This window comes from Harpia harpyja, chromosome 1, assembly GCF_026419915.1.
Source record: "Harpia harpyja isolate bHarHar1 chromosome 1, bHarHar1 primary haplotype, whole genome shotgun sequence".
Lineage (NCBI taxonomy): Eukaryota > Metazoa > Chordata > Aves > Accipitriformes > Accipitridae > Harpia > Harpia harpyja.
In genome coordinates, this window is record NC_068940.1 from 7,706,349 (window position 1) to 7,720,220 (window position 13,872).

General features: G+C 43.5%; 1 long non-coding RNA gene across 1 annotated transcript in view; it reads right to left on the bottom strand.

Moving 5' to 3' along the window:
* Positions 1–10,553: 10,553 nt before the first annotated feature.
* Positions 10,554–13,872, bottom strand: part of LOC128151961 (uncharacterized) — a 157,563-nt gene continuing 154,244 nt past the window's right edge. The window contains exons 3-4 of the long non-coding RNA XR_008238508.1: positions 13,158–13,237; positions 10,554–11,281 (exon numbers count right to left, since the gene is read on the bottom strand). This is a non-coding gene — a long non-coding RNA (uncharacterized LOC128151961). The remainder of the gene's footprint in view (positions 11,282–13,157; positions 13,238–13,872) is intronic.

The window sequence follows — 13,872 nt, forward strand, 5'->3', positions numbered from 1 at the left end:
TACAGATTAATTGCTTTCTTGGACAGAAAAATTTATTTTCCACCACTTTTCTTATTATGTATGCCTTTAGTTTTGTCAGATAATATAAAAGCATATGTGTATGCTAGAACCCTTCCTTGTAATACTTTCTTACAATACATTTTAGAATCAGGAATTCAGTTTATCTCAATAAATCCATGAGGTGGGAAATACTATAATCTTTGTTTTATAAATAAAAGCTAAGACACCTGGAAATCAGAAAGCTCCTGAAGAAGTCTGGATCAGAATTTGGAAGAGATCTGAGGTTTCCTGACTCTCCTCTGGGTGCCTTAACCACAGGAGCTTCCTTGTTAGTATTTCTTGTGGGTTTTGTAAATTTTTAATTGATTTTGTTTTTCCTCTGTAACCTGCATTTTTCTGTTGTTTTGTCCAAAGGTGAACCATCTGCATTCAAAGATAACAATAAGCATTATACGTAAAATTACTCATAGAAAGCAAGTTCGTACGCCTGTGATTAAGGAATATACAGTGAAACACTGCACCACGTGGGGAAATTACCCCAAAGAGAAATTGCAACAGTCATACACCAGAGCTAAATGAATATCCAAAATGGCAATGAGGGAAAGCTAAAGGCCGTAATCCACAAAATGCTGAGTGTATGAATTATAGCCCTTAGCTAAGCCCGATTTGTGCAGCTAGCACTTACACAGCAGATAACCCAGGCTGACAGTGACCTTGACAGCACTGCAACAGTAATATCTCCTGTAAAGGCTGAACAGTTTTCAACTTATTTCTCCTGAGCAGGAGTTACAGACACGCTTGTATTCAACGTGGACCAAAGTAATCCTTGGTATGTGCCTGTGAATGATACGAACAGAACATGGCTCTTGGGGCATGCCGAACGCCTGCCTCCCTTCTTTCTTCTGCCCTTGATAAGACAGTTTTGGAGAGCATAAAGAGCGTTTCCCTGGTGCACGCATTCCCTTTCTTCCCCCTCTCAGCGCAGAGCCGAGCGGCCATGCAGCGCGGAGGGGATCTGGTTCCAAGTGCATTGAGCAACTGCAAGTATTTAGTGACCTTCTCAACCAATACGTCTGCCCCTCGGGAACTGCAATTGATTTTCCTCATCTCCGTATGCGAAGACAACACTTCTACGCTATGTTACAGCTACATAGTTAAAGGTAAATTGGGAGTGATTTCCCCACACCTCCTTTTTAAGTAAATATCAGTGAAACCCTAACTCTTAGTCATCTGTGGAACAAACTGCTGGGGAGATGAAAGAGTTACAAATAAACACAACACCAAATTTTTTGGTTGATGGTCTGTTCTCTCTTCGCTTCGCTGCCAAGACCTGTGTTTGCAGTACGCTGCTTTTCGCTGACTACATCTGATATTACTTCTGTATAAAACTGCGAAAAGAGTGCTGTTAACTCTCCAGAGCAGTGACATAAATCCTGAAAAATCCACCAAGGGAATGGGTGGTGGCAAGACCGACATGGGTTGCTGCAAGGAGCAGTGGGTCCTTTGAAGGCTTCATCTTACATCCAAGCCATATGAGTCTTCCCACCCTTTGATGGAAAAGCTTGCTACGTCCCTGTGGCTGAGTTGCCAGTGCATCTGTTACGCTGCAAATGGACAGCCTGGGCTGATTTTAAGCGTTTGCTCTGTTACAAGACAGATGTCACAGCCAGTGCAAAAAAAACCCCAAGCCCAAAACCCGGCCAGAACCAATAAACCCAACCCCATGGACAGATCAAAGGCAAGGGGCAACAACTAAGAGAAGAGACAGGTCCTAAGGCAAACACAAATTGCACAAGCCCAGTGCAAACAAGGGCTTTGGTCTCTGCAGAATTTTTCAGTTACTTCTGTGAAGGGAGTAAGAACAGCCTGTAGTGGTTGGGGTTTTTTTTTTGTTTGGTTGTTTTAAAAAACATTTACACTGTGTGCCTCAGTTTCCCTATCTACAAATGGGATCGAATGAGTTCAAGTGTTGTCTTGTGTGAGAGGCGGGGAAACTGGCAATATTTACACCTTGTTGCCTACTGGAGCTGAAAGGAACTTTTTACCCCAGTTGTCCTTCAGAGGAGAGAACAGGACGCTTGAACTGCTGGACATTAACCTTAAGGGAAAAGGCCCGGCTGACAAAAGAAACTGGATTAATAAGAATTGGTAAGAATCAAAATACAGGAGTCTCTGCAAATGCTGGGGTCTAGACCAAGCACCTGTAACACAAATGTGTGACAGTTTCCACCCACTCCCTTTTGCTATTTTCATCCCATCTGAATTCCAGCTCTGCCAATTCACTCTCACATCTGTTCTCAGACTTGGTATCAACACCAATTTAATCACATTCCTTCCATCTACTGAGCTGGAAGTGTAGGGTTATGTACAAGCCAGGAGAAATTAACCCCTTCCCTTCATTAGTGCCAGCTAGCACGCCTCTCTTGTGACGTGTCCAGGTGAACGGAGCGCGTGCTGAGCACGTTACTGCTGAAATAACCTTCTAGATACACGCTGAGCACAAGAGGTCTGGAAGACCAGCAGCATCTGGGGCTCTGGGAACAGGAGCACAGCCAGCAGATCAAGTAGATCCCCCTACTCAGGTCAGCACTCCTTAGGCCACGCTGAGATACCTTGTCCAGTTCTGGGCCCCCAAAACTGCCCCCAAGGCAGTCAGGGCTGGGGTGCTAGCCCTGTGAGGAGAGGCTGAGGGACTGGGGCTTGTTCAGCCTGGAGAAGAGATGTGTTTGGGGAGACCTAAAAGCAGTCCCCCCAGTACCTATGGGGAAGTTATCAAGAGGACAGAACCAGGCTCTTCACGGTGATGCATGGTGGGAAGATGAAAGGCAAGGAGCATAAGTTGAAGCAAGAGTAGTTCAGACAGAAATATCATTTTCACTGTGAGGACAGCCAAGCAGTGGAACAGGTCATTCACAGAGGCTGTGGAGTCTCCATCCTTGGGGGTTTTCAAGACCTAACTGGACAAAGCCCTAAGCAACCTGGTCTGATCCCACAGCTTGCCCTGCTTTGAGCAGGAGGTTGGACTAGAGACCTCCTGACGTCCCCTCCCACCTCAATTATCCTATGAATCTACACTCTTCATGGTCAGAGAACAATTATCACTACTCCTCAAGATGTTCATCACAGTATGAACGGACCGCTCTAAGACATCTGCCCTCTGCCAGTGATGACCAAAGGTATCTCATACAAAATTTGTAGACTACAGTATGAAAAGTAGCTGCGGGATAGAAGAAAAACAAACTATAGACAATTTTTGCCTCAAAAACGGACAACTAGATCTTGTCCATTGGTTAAAGACTAATAAAAATGCAGGTCAAAAATGCAGTATTTTTTACAACAAACAATTTTTTTTAACGTGGCCTTTTCACTCACAGACAAACGCACAAGGATACATGGGGCACTATCAGAGACCTTTCTCTGTGTTCTGGCTTTTCTCAATATTCTCCAACACATCTTGCACTTGAATTTTGGAAGTGTTCATAATACATGACATTTAATAAAGACAATTTTTGTCTGCATCCCATCCCTGGATCTCAGAACTATATGACAGCAATTGGCAAGTGACTGCACACGCACACACAGGCTCATGGAGCCAAGGACACAGTCTTAGTGTTTTCTGGTCCATGCAGCACTCAGCCACACTGGGTTTTACATGTGAATTAAAAAAAAAAATAATAAAAGAAATTCCTATCCTGTGGCACACCGTGGCGGAAGAGCCAGCCTCCTGTTTACAAGGCAAAGATACATTTCTCACACTGGGATGCTCCACGCAACCTTTGTCCTTGCAGACATCAGGGCTCCGGAGCTGCTGCCTCGTGGGATGGTTCAGCGGGGGGGTCACTGCTGATGGAGCTGGAGCCAAACGGCTTTCTGGGCTGGGGGAGGCAGCTCCCCCTTCTCCATACTGTCTCCCACAGCTCCCATCCTTGGGCTTGCAACCGTGCCCATAACTTGCTAAAAACTGCGATCCCAGAACAGATGCTGGGACCTTTCTGCTAGGCTGCAAGTCACTGGTCCTGAGGATAGGTCCTTCAGCTAAGCCCCTCTAGACCTGCATTTCGCAGGACGTAAGTTACTCAGGAACTCCTTATTGCTGTCTTACTTTCTAGGGATAGTAGCAGGAAGGCTACGTTAAGGACTATGAAGTGCCCCTATATTACGCTAAGTGCCCAGGATAACCAGACGATCTGTCTGGGACTTTTTGGAGGCCGCCTGGTGCCCAAGCGGAAACGAGAGATTTGCATACTATAGAGGCACTTTTGTTAAGTGCACAGAGCAGTATCTACACACAAATCAGGTTGCCAAGCCCTCTGTCCTACTTAATATACAAATACAGTCAAGTGGATTAAGGTCCAGGCAATCGTGGCTGGCTCGCTGCTCTCTACTTAAATGAGGGGCTAGTTAAAGTGCTCCTTCTCTTGGAGAAACTAAAAACCACTCCCCCACCCTGCCCCCCCAAACCCCACCCAACATCAGTAAAAAAAGACAAGCAACGCTCCTACAACATTTACTACAGTTCCTAAACAACCAAATTTGCAAAGTTTGCAATGACCCTAGAATAAGGGATTCTCCCCTCAGTTCGTGCTTCCTGTCACCTAAGCAGGTGTGAAATCTCCTGGGTTTGTCTTCTCACAGTTTTTTTCCATTTCACTCTGTCTTAACAGCTGTAAATGTCTCTGGTAAATTGTGCTAGTACATTTCCATTAACATTAGCAAAAGAAAAAAAAAAGTCAACTCCACTGACAACTGTCGGTGTATCTTATTAATCTTTATATAGCGTGCAGAACACAGATCTGTTCTACATCTTCCCGTACAGCCCGTACTTTGTTTCTACTCCTTCTCAACAATAGCTTTCATGCAAAAAAGAAAAAAAAAAAAAAGCACTGTATTTTAGCGTTAGTATGTTCACACTTCTACTCTCTCAGGCTTCACAATTTATGCTGTAGTTGGCAAACTATTTCTCTTTCTGCTAGCAGCACAGGAGACAAGTGGAGTTATTCACCCCAAATTCCTAGGAAAGACAAAATACAGCTTTGTTCCACTTTGAAGAAATACTCACAGGCTTAGCTTATTTACAGCTCCTAACATAGAAAGAGTTAAAGCTTTTGCCACATTAAATAGCAACACACAACTGAATGCATGGGCGGCCTACCCTGACATAAACGGGATGGCATGGCAAGTGTTAAAGCTTTGTGTATGGTAAATTAGGGCTTTGAAAAACACCTCAGTTGGGAGCAATTTCGGAAAATTTTGAAACATGAATTACTGACTCTCCTTCTCCTCCCCCCCTCCAAAGCGGTCTTTGAGGATTGGTCACTTCAGGAAAAAAAAAAAACAAAACCAAAAAAGCATCAACACTTGACATACTTGATCCATCCATAAACGTAAACATGCCTGAATTGCAGTTGGATTTTTCTTTTACTAAAGAGCATGTGGAAGCAATTACCTGAATATAAATGTGATAAAGAATGGATGAAATGCAAACCAAATGATGCCTTATTACTTAATATAAAGAGACTGTTCTGCGAGATCAAAGTTGTGCAGCACAAAATGTAATGGGCTTCACTGGAGAGACAGGCTTCAGAGATTTGTTTAAAACATGCTTGCATTTTGATGAAATGCTAAGTAGACAAAATTGGGGTAAGTCTAAAGAGTTTCCCAGAACCTGACCTATGATCTTCAATAACATCTTTTCTCTCCTCCCACCTTCTCCCGCCCTGTGCCGTTCCCAGATGCTGCGAGGGTGGCAAGGAGAAACTTCCCTGGCTTCATCGTGGCAGGGGACGAGAACTACTCCATCCCAAGGCGTGAAAGAAGTGTCACCACCAGCACCCCCTGCGGACACCGGAGAGGGAAAAGACCCCCTCAGTACACTTGCATCACACCCCTTGCGCTGGGGTCTCCGTGTGCCCCAGCCATCGCTCCGTACCTGGTTGCTACCTCAGCACTTATTTGTCCTTTGAGTCAAGAAAATCTGGAAAGGCAGCGAGACAACTTCTCCCAAGAACAAAAGAACTGAAGTGAAGGAGAAACCTCAAGAGTCATTTCCAAATGTTTTCCTACCACAGGCCATTTAATAAAATACAATTCCCATCAAGAGCCTGCTTTGTCCTCCCCCGCATTCTCCAGTGTTAGTTTTATTTCCGTATCACTTTATAGTGATTTATATCTTTAAGAAGCTGTATGCAACAGACAACGAGAAGGTGTGTTGGGAAAATGGGGTAGTGGTTTCTGCAAAACTCAGTAACAACATCTGAACTTGTCCTCTTGGCCTTGCCCTCCTTCCCACATCCCCCCCTGCCCGAGAGCTGCTGCTTATTGCTTTTTTGTTGTTTCTGATCATGTAGATTGGGCCATCATCTTTGTCAGAAGTCTGTAGAGTATCTAGCACAATGATTGACAGTGCTGGGTCCCACCATGACATAAATCAATATGCAATAAAGCTAAGTATCCAAGTCATGCGTAGAGAAAGCGACCTGACATTGGACTGTAAGCATTAATTAAAAAAAAAAAAAAAAAAAAAGAGCACATTTAACTAGGAACGTGGGTCTTGAGTGATTGAAATGATTAAAAAAATAATGCAAGTTAAAAAGAGCATTCACAGAATTAATGCTGCCTATCTCCCACAACATTAGCTCTTTAAAAGAAATAATATGTTAAACTCCCAAAGAGACTATTTTCTTTTGTTTTTCAGTTACACGCAATAATGGGGAGCATTTTGTGAATGAGTCTGATGCTTATGCCTCCAATAAAACCCAGGGTACTGTACCTCATTCACGCTTATTTAACAATCTCCTAAAGAATAAAGAAAAAAAAAGTAACAAAATTGTGATCGAATCAGACATTTTCCTTTCTCATCAGTGAAGAATTGTTATTGAAATTGTATTGTTATTGAAAACTCATAGTTATGCATTATTTTTGCAGTGGCCACAGTGTTCAAAGCAGTTTAGGGAACAAATATAAAACCACACTTGCCACCTCAGAGAACACAGGGTTTACAGTGGCTTTGATCATGCAAACACTAATTCTTTCATTTTAGAGAGGTTATTCATGGGAATAAATATTAAAATGATACCAAGCATTTGCACTGTCAGATCATAATTAGATGGGAACATGACACGCTGCAAGACAAAAGAAAGATGGAATAATGTAATGATTGAGTACAGCTCACCTGGGTGAGGTGTGTGCTCATCCTGGTGCTGTAGCAGCTTTTCTGGTTTCCCTTTTTCTCCTCTCCAGCTTGCTTTGAGTCAGACACTGAAGGCCCAGAGAGAGCTAGGAGCAACAGGATGGGGGCCAGGGTCAGTGTTGAATTGGCAGCACTGACATTGCAATTCAGATTAATGGCAATGTGGCAAAAACAACCATCACCTGAGAGATTCCCTTTCTTGCAGCAGTAAGTCAGCTTGCAAACATGACCTTAAATTCATGTTTAATCATTCCTTTCCACCATTATTAGTACCCCCCCCCAAAATTTAGGCTCCAAACCAGACAAATAAAGGATTTGAGGCTGTTTCCATGCTAACAGCTGAGCAACTTGTCATTTGCTGCAATGGGAACAGGTTTAGGCCAACATCTTCCACTCGAGACCAACAGTGGGTTGGCAGCTCCTCGTTAGCTCATTAGCTTCATTACCTGTGGGTAACGGTCAAGTCAGAATAATTTGCTGTTATGTGGGTTGTATGCTTTGGAGCTCCTTTTGTGCCCTGCAGAGCATCGGCAGACCATCATTTCACCGACTGCTTGGTTTTAAAAAAACCCCTACTACCACTGGCACACAGGTGCACTCTAAGAGACATGCCTCATTCGAAACACGCTGCACGGTCACTCTTGTGCTAGCATGGCCCAGCCTCTTCCTCACTACGGGGCCATATAAAAGTGGATCATTGTCCCTAAGATTTTTTAATTATTATTATTTATTTTGGCGTTTCCTTTAAGCTTTAGTTTTTTTCTGAGTTAATACTTGGGCTGTGAGGTTTTTGTTACTCTTCCAGGATTGAGGTGGCAGTGATTTTAGTGAAAGGGTAAGATACTAATTGTGGGGATGGACTTCAGTTTAGGATGCCTGTTACAAGCTTAGTGGGTTTGTAGCAATGGATACCGTAGGGCAGGACACATCTGTCACTGAACAAGCCCAGACACACAGAGCCAATTTTGTTATGCTGTTCCCCTTAAATTCTCAATGATGTAAATGTGCCTTCCTGCGGGAATAATTCACAGCTTCAGATCCGTAATGCTGGAGCCTGCTCCGTGCGTGCAGCACCTAGTAACTGCCTTGACTTCACACAGATGTAACCATGAGCAGAATCTGGCTCCAATCTCTGAATTTCTTAAGAAAATAAGGGATTTAATTAGGAAGATGAGAAACTGAAAAGCTCCTAATGACAGGAGCTGAAAGACCCTACATTTGCAAAACATACCAGGTGATCCTGAGTACGTCCGTTTTAGCTGCCCGAATTCATCGACCCAAGAGACAGATTCCAGGTGTTTTCTCCCAATAACACCTGGTGCTTCCTGACGGAGCGGGGGAGACCCACGTCGCCTGCCAGACGGTTTCCACGTTATCAGTTAATGGTCATGCTGACAGTCCGGGAGCCAAAACAAGGTCTGCAGCAGACCCGCTCCTCCAGCCCCCGGCTCATATTAATTAGAAATCGCGGTGCCCGCCGTAACCCCTGTGGACTGACGTTGCTTCAAGCACCCAAAGAGTGGTCCGGGTGGCCTCGCTGACACCTGCGTTTAATTACCGAGCCTGGATCCGAGAGGGTGCTGGCAGGGCTGTGTGCGGATGGGAGGGGACCAGGGCTGGGCAGCGCTCGGGAGACAGGATTTGGAGCCCCTGCTCCCAGCTAAATAAAAAGCAGCAGGTTGCTGAGGCAGCTGGAGGAGGTGCTCTGTCATCCTCCGACATGGGATGCTTTTTCCTGCTCTCAGAACAACTCCCGTGCCTGGCAACTGCAGCCAAGTCAAATATTAGACCCACTTCTGCAACCAACTGCTTGTCAATCCCACACGTGCCAAGGGGAGCTGCAGTATCTGTCCTCCACAGCCATGGAAATGCGATTGTATTGTGGAGAGGCGATCTTTAGTCTCTTGGAAATTCACTGTTTCATTTCCTTTTAAAAGCACATTCAGGATTTTTTTTTTTTCTCCTGGGTGATGACAGCTTTCTTTAAAATAAAATAAAATAAAACAGGTTCATCTCCAAGGAGATGTGGGAAGCAGTTTGGGGGAAAACTAACGCTGAAAAGAAGTCTCAGCTAACAACATGAACACGCGACAGAAGGCTGCGATGGCTCACGTGCCGTCTTGACCGTGTGTGGGGTGCCCCAGGCTCCAGAACAGCTCCGGGTGTCCTTTTGGGCCACTTCACTGTTTTCATCCATGTTTTATGGCCACGTCACAGCTTCAGAAAGCAGACTTCGCCCTCTTTTAAACTTGACCTGTGCTGCCTAATTGTGTGAGGACATAGCCCGGTGTCTGCAACATCACAGCCACTTCCATGATGAATTGGATTTGTCAGTCTCTGGGCTGTGGTCTTATAATGTGCTATATTATTAAGTTTCTTTGCCTTAAGTTGCCAGCTAATGGAATAACCTCTTTGTCTTTATTAGAAAGAGTCCTCAGCTTTATTAAGTTACATAATTTACAACCAATAGCGTAATCAATAAAACATTAACAAACATGTAACCTTAGACAAACCTCACGTATTGATTTCTTTAAACATTCTCACAAAGCCTGCTTTTGGCCGAAAAAACCATTCAGTTCCAGTGGCAGCCCCCAAAAAACACTTAATGCATTAAGGTGCGGGCACGGGAGGACAAATTGAATCAGCTTCCTTGGAAACAAATCTGGGTCTCTGCTGGTCTCTGTGGATCCACCTCAGAGCGGTTATTTTTTGCATTTTGGAAGGAAGCTCCAATTTTCTCTTTTGCACCTCATCTCTGTAAGGAAAATACAGTGTGTTGCAAAATACAGTCATTACCAGACAGTTAAAAATGAACATAAATAATCTCTTAGCATGGACAAAAATGGATATTGCAAAACCTGTATTAGCTGATGATGATTAACCCTGGGGTTTCTCAGGTGAACCGTAACTGGCTGTGGTTGTATCAAGTTTGACCTAGCCCTGTGTCTGTGTTAGGTAGGAAGTTGTGTTTAACATCAGGTAAGCAACTCATTTTTTAACACAACACCTCATGTAAATATATTTTCCAAACGTAAAAAAAGCTTCTGATGTCTCTCGAGTGCAGTTTAGTGGATGGTACCGATACATCTACAGTTATGCTTTTGATGCAATCGGGAGAGCTAGTATTTTATTATCCCTACCCCTCTATTTTCAAAACTATGGGAAAAAAAACCCCATCAGACACTCTCTGCCAGGGAATCCATGTGCATTACCGCACGACAGAATTGCACCAATGATAATTTCACAGGTAATTTAAAACTAGACTGGAGGAAGTAGCAGAAAAAGCATCGCAGGGAACATTCCCGCACAAGCAAGGAAGTAGAGCAGACATGCATCTGCTCCATCTTCAGTTTCAGTGATTTGGTGAAGGCATACGCATAATTTCTGGAACAATTAAGTGCTTAATCTTCTTGTAACCTATATCCTCGAGCAGTACATTTATGTAAGGAAATTTTATGGACTTTGCTTTTCTTTAAAAACAGAATCATCTATTCATTTTGCAAGACTTTGAAAGGTTTCCTTTTCAAAAGGGATGAGAGCGAGATGGAGGAATAAAGCTTCCCAGCAAATGTTGGGGACTAGTGTGCAGAATTCCCACGTCCCCTTTGGAGACTTTATCATTTAACAGCCACAACTCCCCTTTATTAGATAACTATAAAACAAGTGCCTGGAGGGAGTCAGAAATGAATTGAATTTTGTAGATTTAAATGATTGTGTGGGACCTTTTTGGTTTAATATATACCCTGGAGAGGTTTGCTACTAGAACTTGGGAACTTTATAATAAGAATAATTCCTTAGCTAGAGATCTTTATCTTGTTACATTAATGATTCACTGGGGGGTTATACTGGAAAATGAAGGGAAATTTTTAAAAAGGCTATTAGATCAAATGTTCTTATGGAGACACATACAGAGATGGTCAACAAAGATTTATAGGATGGTGAGATAAGGAGTTTACTGCCTTTGTGCTGTATGTACAGGGCAGCCGGCCGTTTCGGAATGACGTCCTCTCTGCGTTGTTACTCGGTGTTGTCTCCAGCTCACAATCAGCACACAACCAGATAAGGCTTTGCAGGCTGCCTCCCGCTTGTGCACTGCAAAATACACATGCAGCAAGGGAATTCACATAATAGCGGTTGTAACTACCGTAGCTTCAATGGTATGGGCCAAACCCTGCATCCAGACCTATTTTTTCACATCTCTGCGTTTACTCCAGAGGTTTTGCAGCACTATTGCTCAGCTCCAGTGCTGCCATATCAGTCCCAGCACGTACTATTTATAGTGCCCACAGTTCCTGCTGGATTTGGTGACCATTCAAGGTCTCTAAACAGCAACTCTATGGTCTCCAAGGATGTGCCATTTGGAGAATGCAGATTCTGCTTGTACTTTGCCCATGCAAAACATTTACCACGTTTCTGCCATTTATAGTTGCCACTGTAAAGGGCTTTGAAAGCCTGTTTCCTATACCACATGGTTTTACCTGTGATCACGACCCACCAGTTTTAATGATAATATCAGGGAATTGAAGGATCAACTACAATCCCCATGGCTGAAGCTAAGCATCCAAAAATAACAAGGCAATTAGGAACATGCAGAGTGGCATTTTAGGCCTGAGGAGGGTGATTTTTTTCATCCAGCTAGGATGAATTCCCATTGACAGTCAATAGAAATGAAAATTGAACATTGCTGTAGCCTTTGCAAATCCAAGCAAAAATGGAAGGAAATGGGGAATGCAGGAACATGCACTTGCCCTTTGCTATCAAGTCTCCACCAGGATCTGAGAAGAAATTGCTGGTAATGGATATATGTATGGTCATAGCCAGTGCCTGGAGGTTAAACGTGACAGTGGGGAAAGAGAAAGCACGTTGGCTTTTGCTTGACAGGGGCTGCAGAGAGAGTGGTAGCCTCCAGAGATGTCCAAGAAGCCCAGTTTGGCCCATTTACTAACAGCATTTCCTCTTACTTCTGTAAAAGCGCGAGTGTTGTCCCAAGTGCCATACGCCAAGCACCCTTTGGTCCCTTCTTTCCTGGTGTTACCTCATCCCTGTGTCGGTGACAGGTACAAGGTAATTCCCTCGGCCACTTCCTCTCTCCTGTGCACAAATGTCCCAAGATAGCTGTGAAGTTGGATGTAAGAACCCCAGGGAGACTTGTGGAGGAGAAGAGCCCAAGGCTAAGCTTTGCTGCAACAGATATAAGGAGAAGAAAATCTATAGTGCTGCTCTGTAGCTCAGTGGGAGCTGAGGAAATCCCATACCTCTTGGGATCAAGTCTCCCGAGAACGATTTTGGGATAATCCTGGACAAAGAGCCCTCCGCGCTTAACGTTTTTATGAAGGCTGAATGAGAGCATTGTGAAAGCGTAACATGCACTTTACTCAGTATAGATCTGGAAAAAAATGTCAAAGGAAGTGAATTTAAATTCCTCTAAATGCAATTAGAGGTGACAAGATTTCTCATGGTGAGAGACTGCGTTAAAGCAAAAGCTAAAAGTTCCCATCCAGTTCATAAAGCCTTAGGTAGCTATTGGTAATATGAATTAATTTAATCAAAATGGGTAAAAGCTAATGATCCTCTTGGGAACAAAATTAGCTCCTTAATGAAAGAAATGGAGTTCAGAAATTATAATAGAATATTAGCAGATGTGCCCTTTGGAAATTATAAATTTGCAAAATCCCCTTATGTAGATATTAGTTTGAGTCAAATTATCACTAAATCTGACCCCAGAGATGTGATGTGAATGCACGCACTACAATCTGTTCAGGAGGACCTGGAATCCTCTGTCAGCAGTTCTGCTGGGCTGGGTTGGGTGCCACAGAGCGCTTTCCCAAGTTACCGACAGGGCACAGTCAAAACCCCAAATTTCTACTTGTAATCTGCTAAACTCTTGCTAAGGACTCCTACTGCCTCTTGTGGCCTCTGGGTTGCAGAGAATAATTATCCTACAGGAGAGATTTTTAGGAAGACTCACATTTCAGTAGGACATAGGTGGTCCTTGTCCTTGTGGCCCTCCCAGGCAATGGATGTTCTGTTCTGGATGTGGGTCACTACCTTGAAACCAAAGCATAAAGGACAATTTATCAGTGTGGATCAGCATGTAGTGAGGAACAAGAGACTCATCAGAGATCCAAGACATGTCAAAATCACAGAAAGCAAACAAAATCCCAGAAAACAAACAAACAAAAATATGATGAATTGCTCATGTTGAGACTACAAAGAATTTACTACATTTTTTTATGGCTCTTTCCAGCCAAGAACTTTTCTCAGCCATTTATGGAAAACATAAAAGCCACTGGGAGTTAAATAGGATAAAAACTAGATTTAAATCATCCTTACACATGCTGCTCACATCAGCATACAGCTGTTTTTCAGCATTTGGAGTCCTTGAAACTTTTAAGCCATTTAGAACAGCATGTGATTGGTATGAAAAATAGCACAGGCTTTCTTTTTATAAAAAGAAATCACGCTCCAGGGTGCTGGATGCAGGGACTCCAGAAACCAAGAAAGATGTTTGAAGTGCTTATTGGCATTCCAGGACCCAGAAAACTCTTCCTGCCTCACACTATCTCATAGCAATCCTGATGCCTCCATCCTGGGAACAAAATGAGGAAGACATTCCCTCTGGTGCAGATGGTTAATGTACAGCACAAGGCATGCTTGAGTTCCCAACTTGAGGACGTAATGTG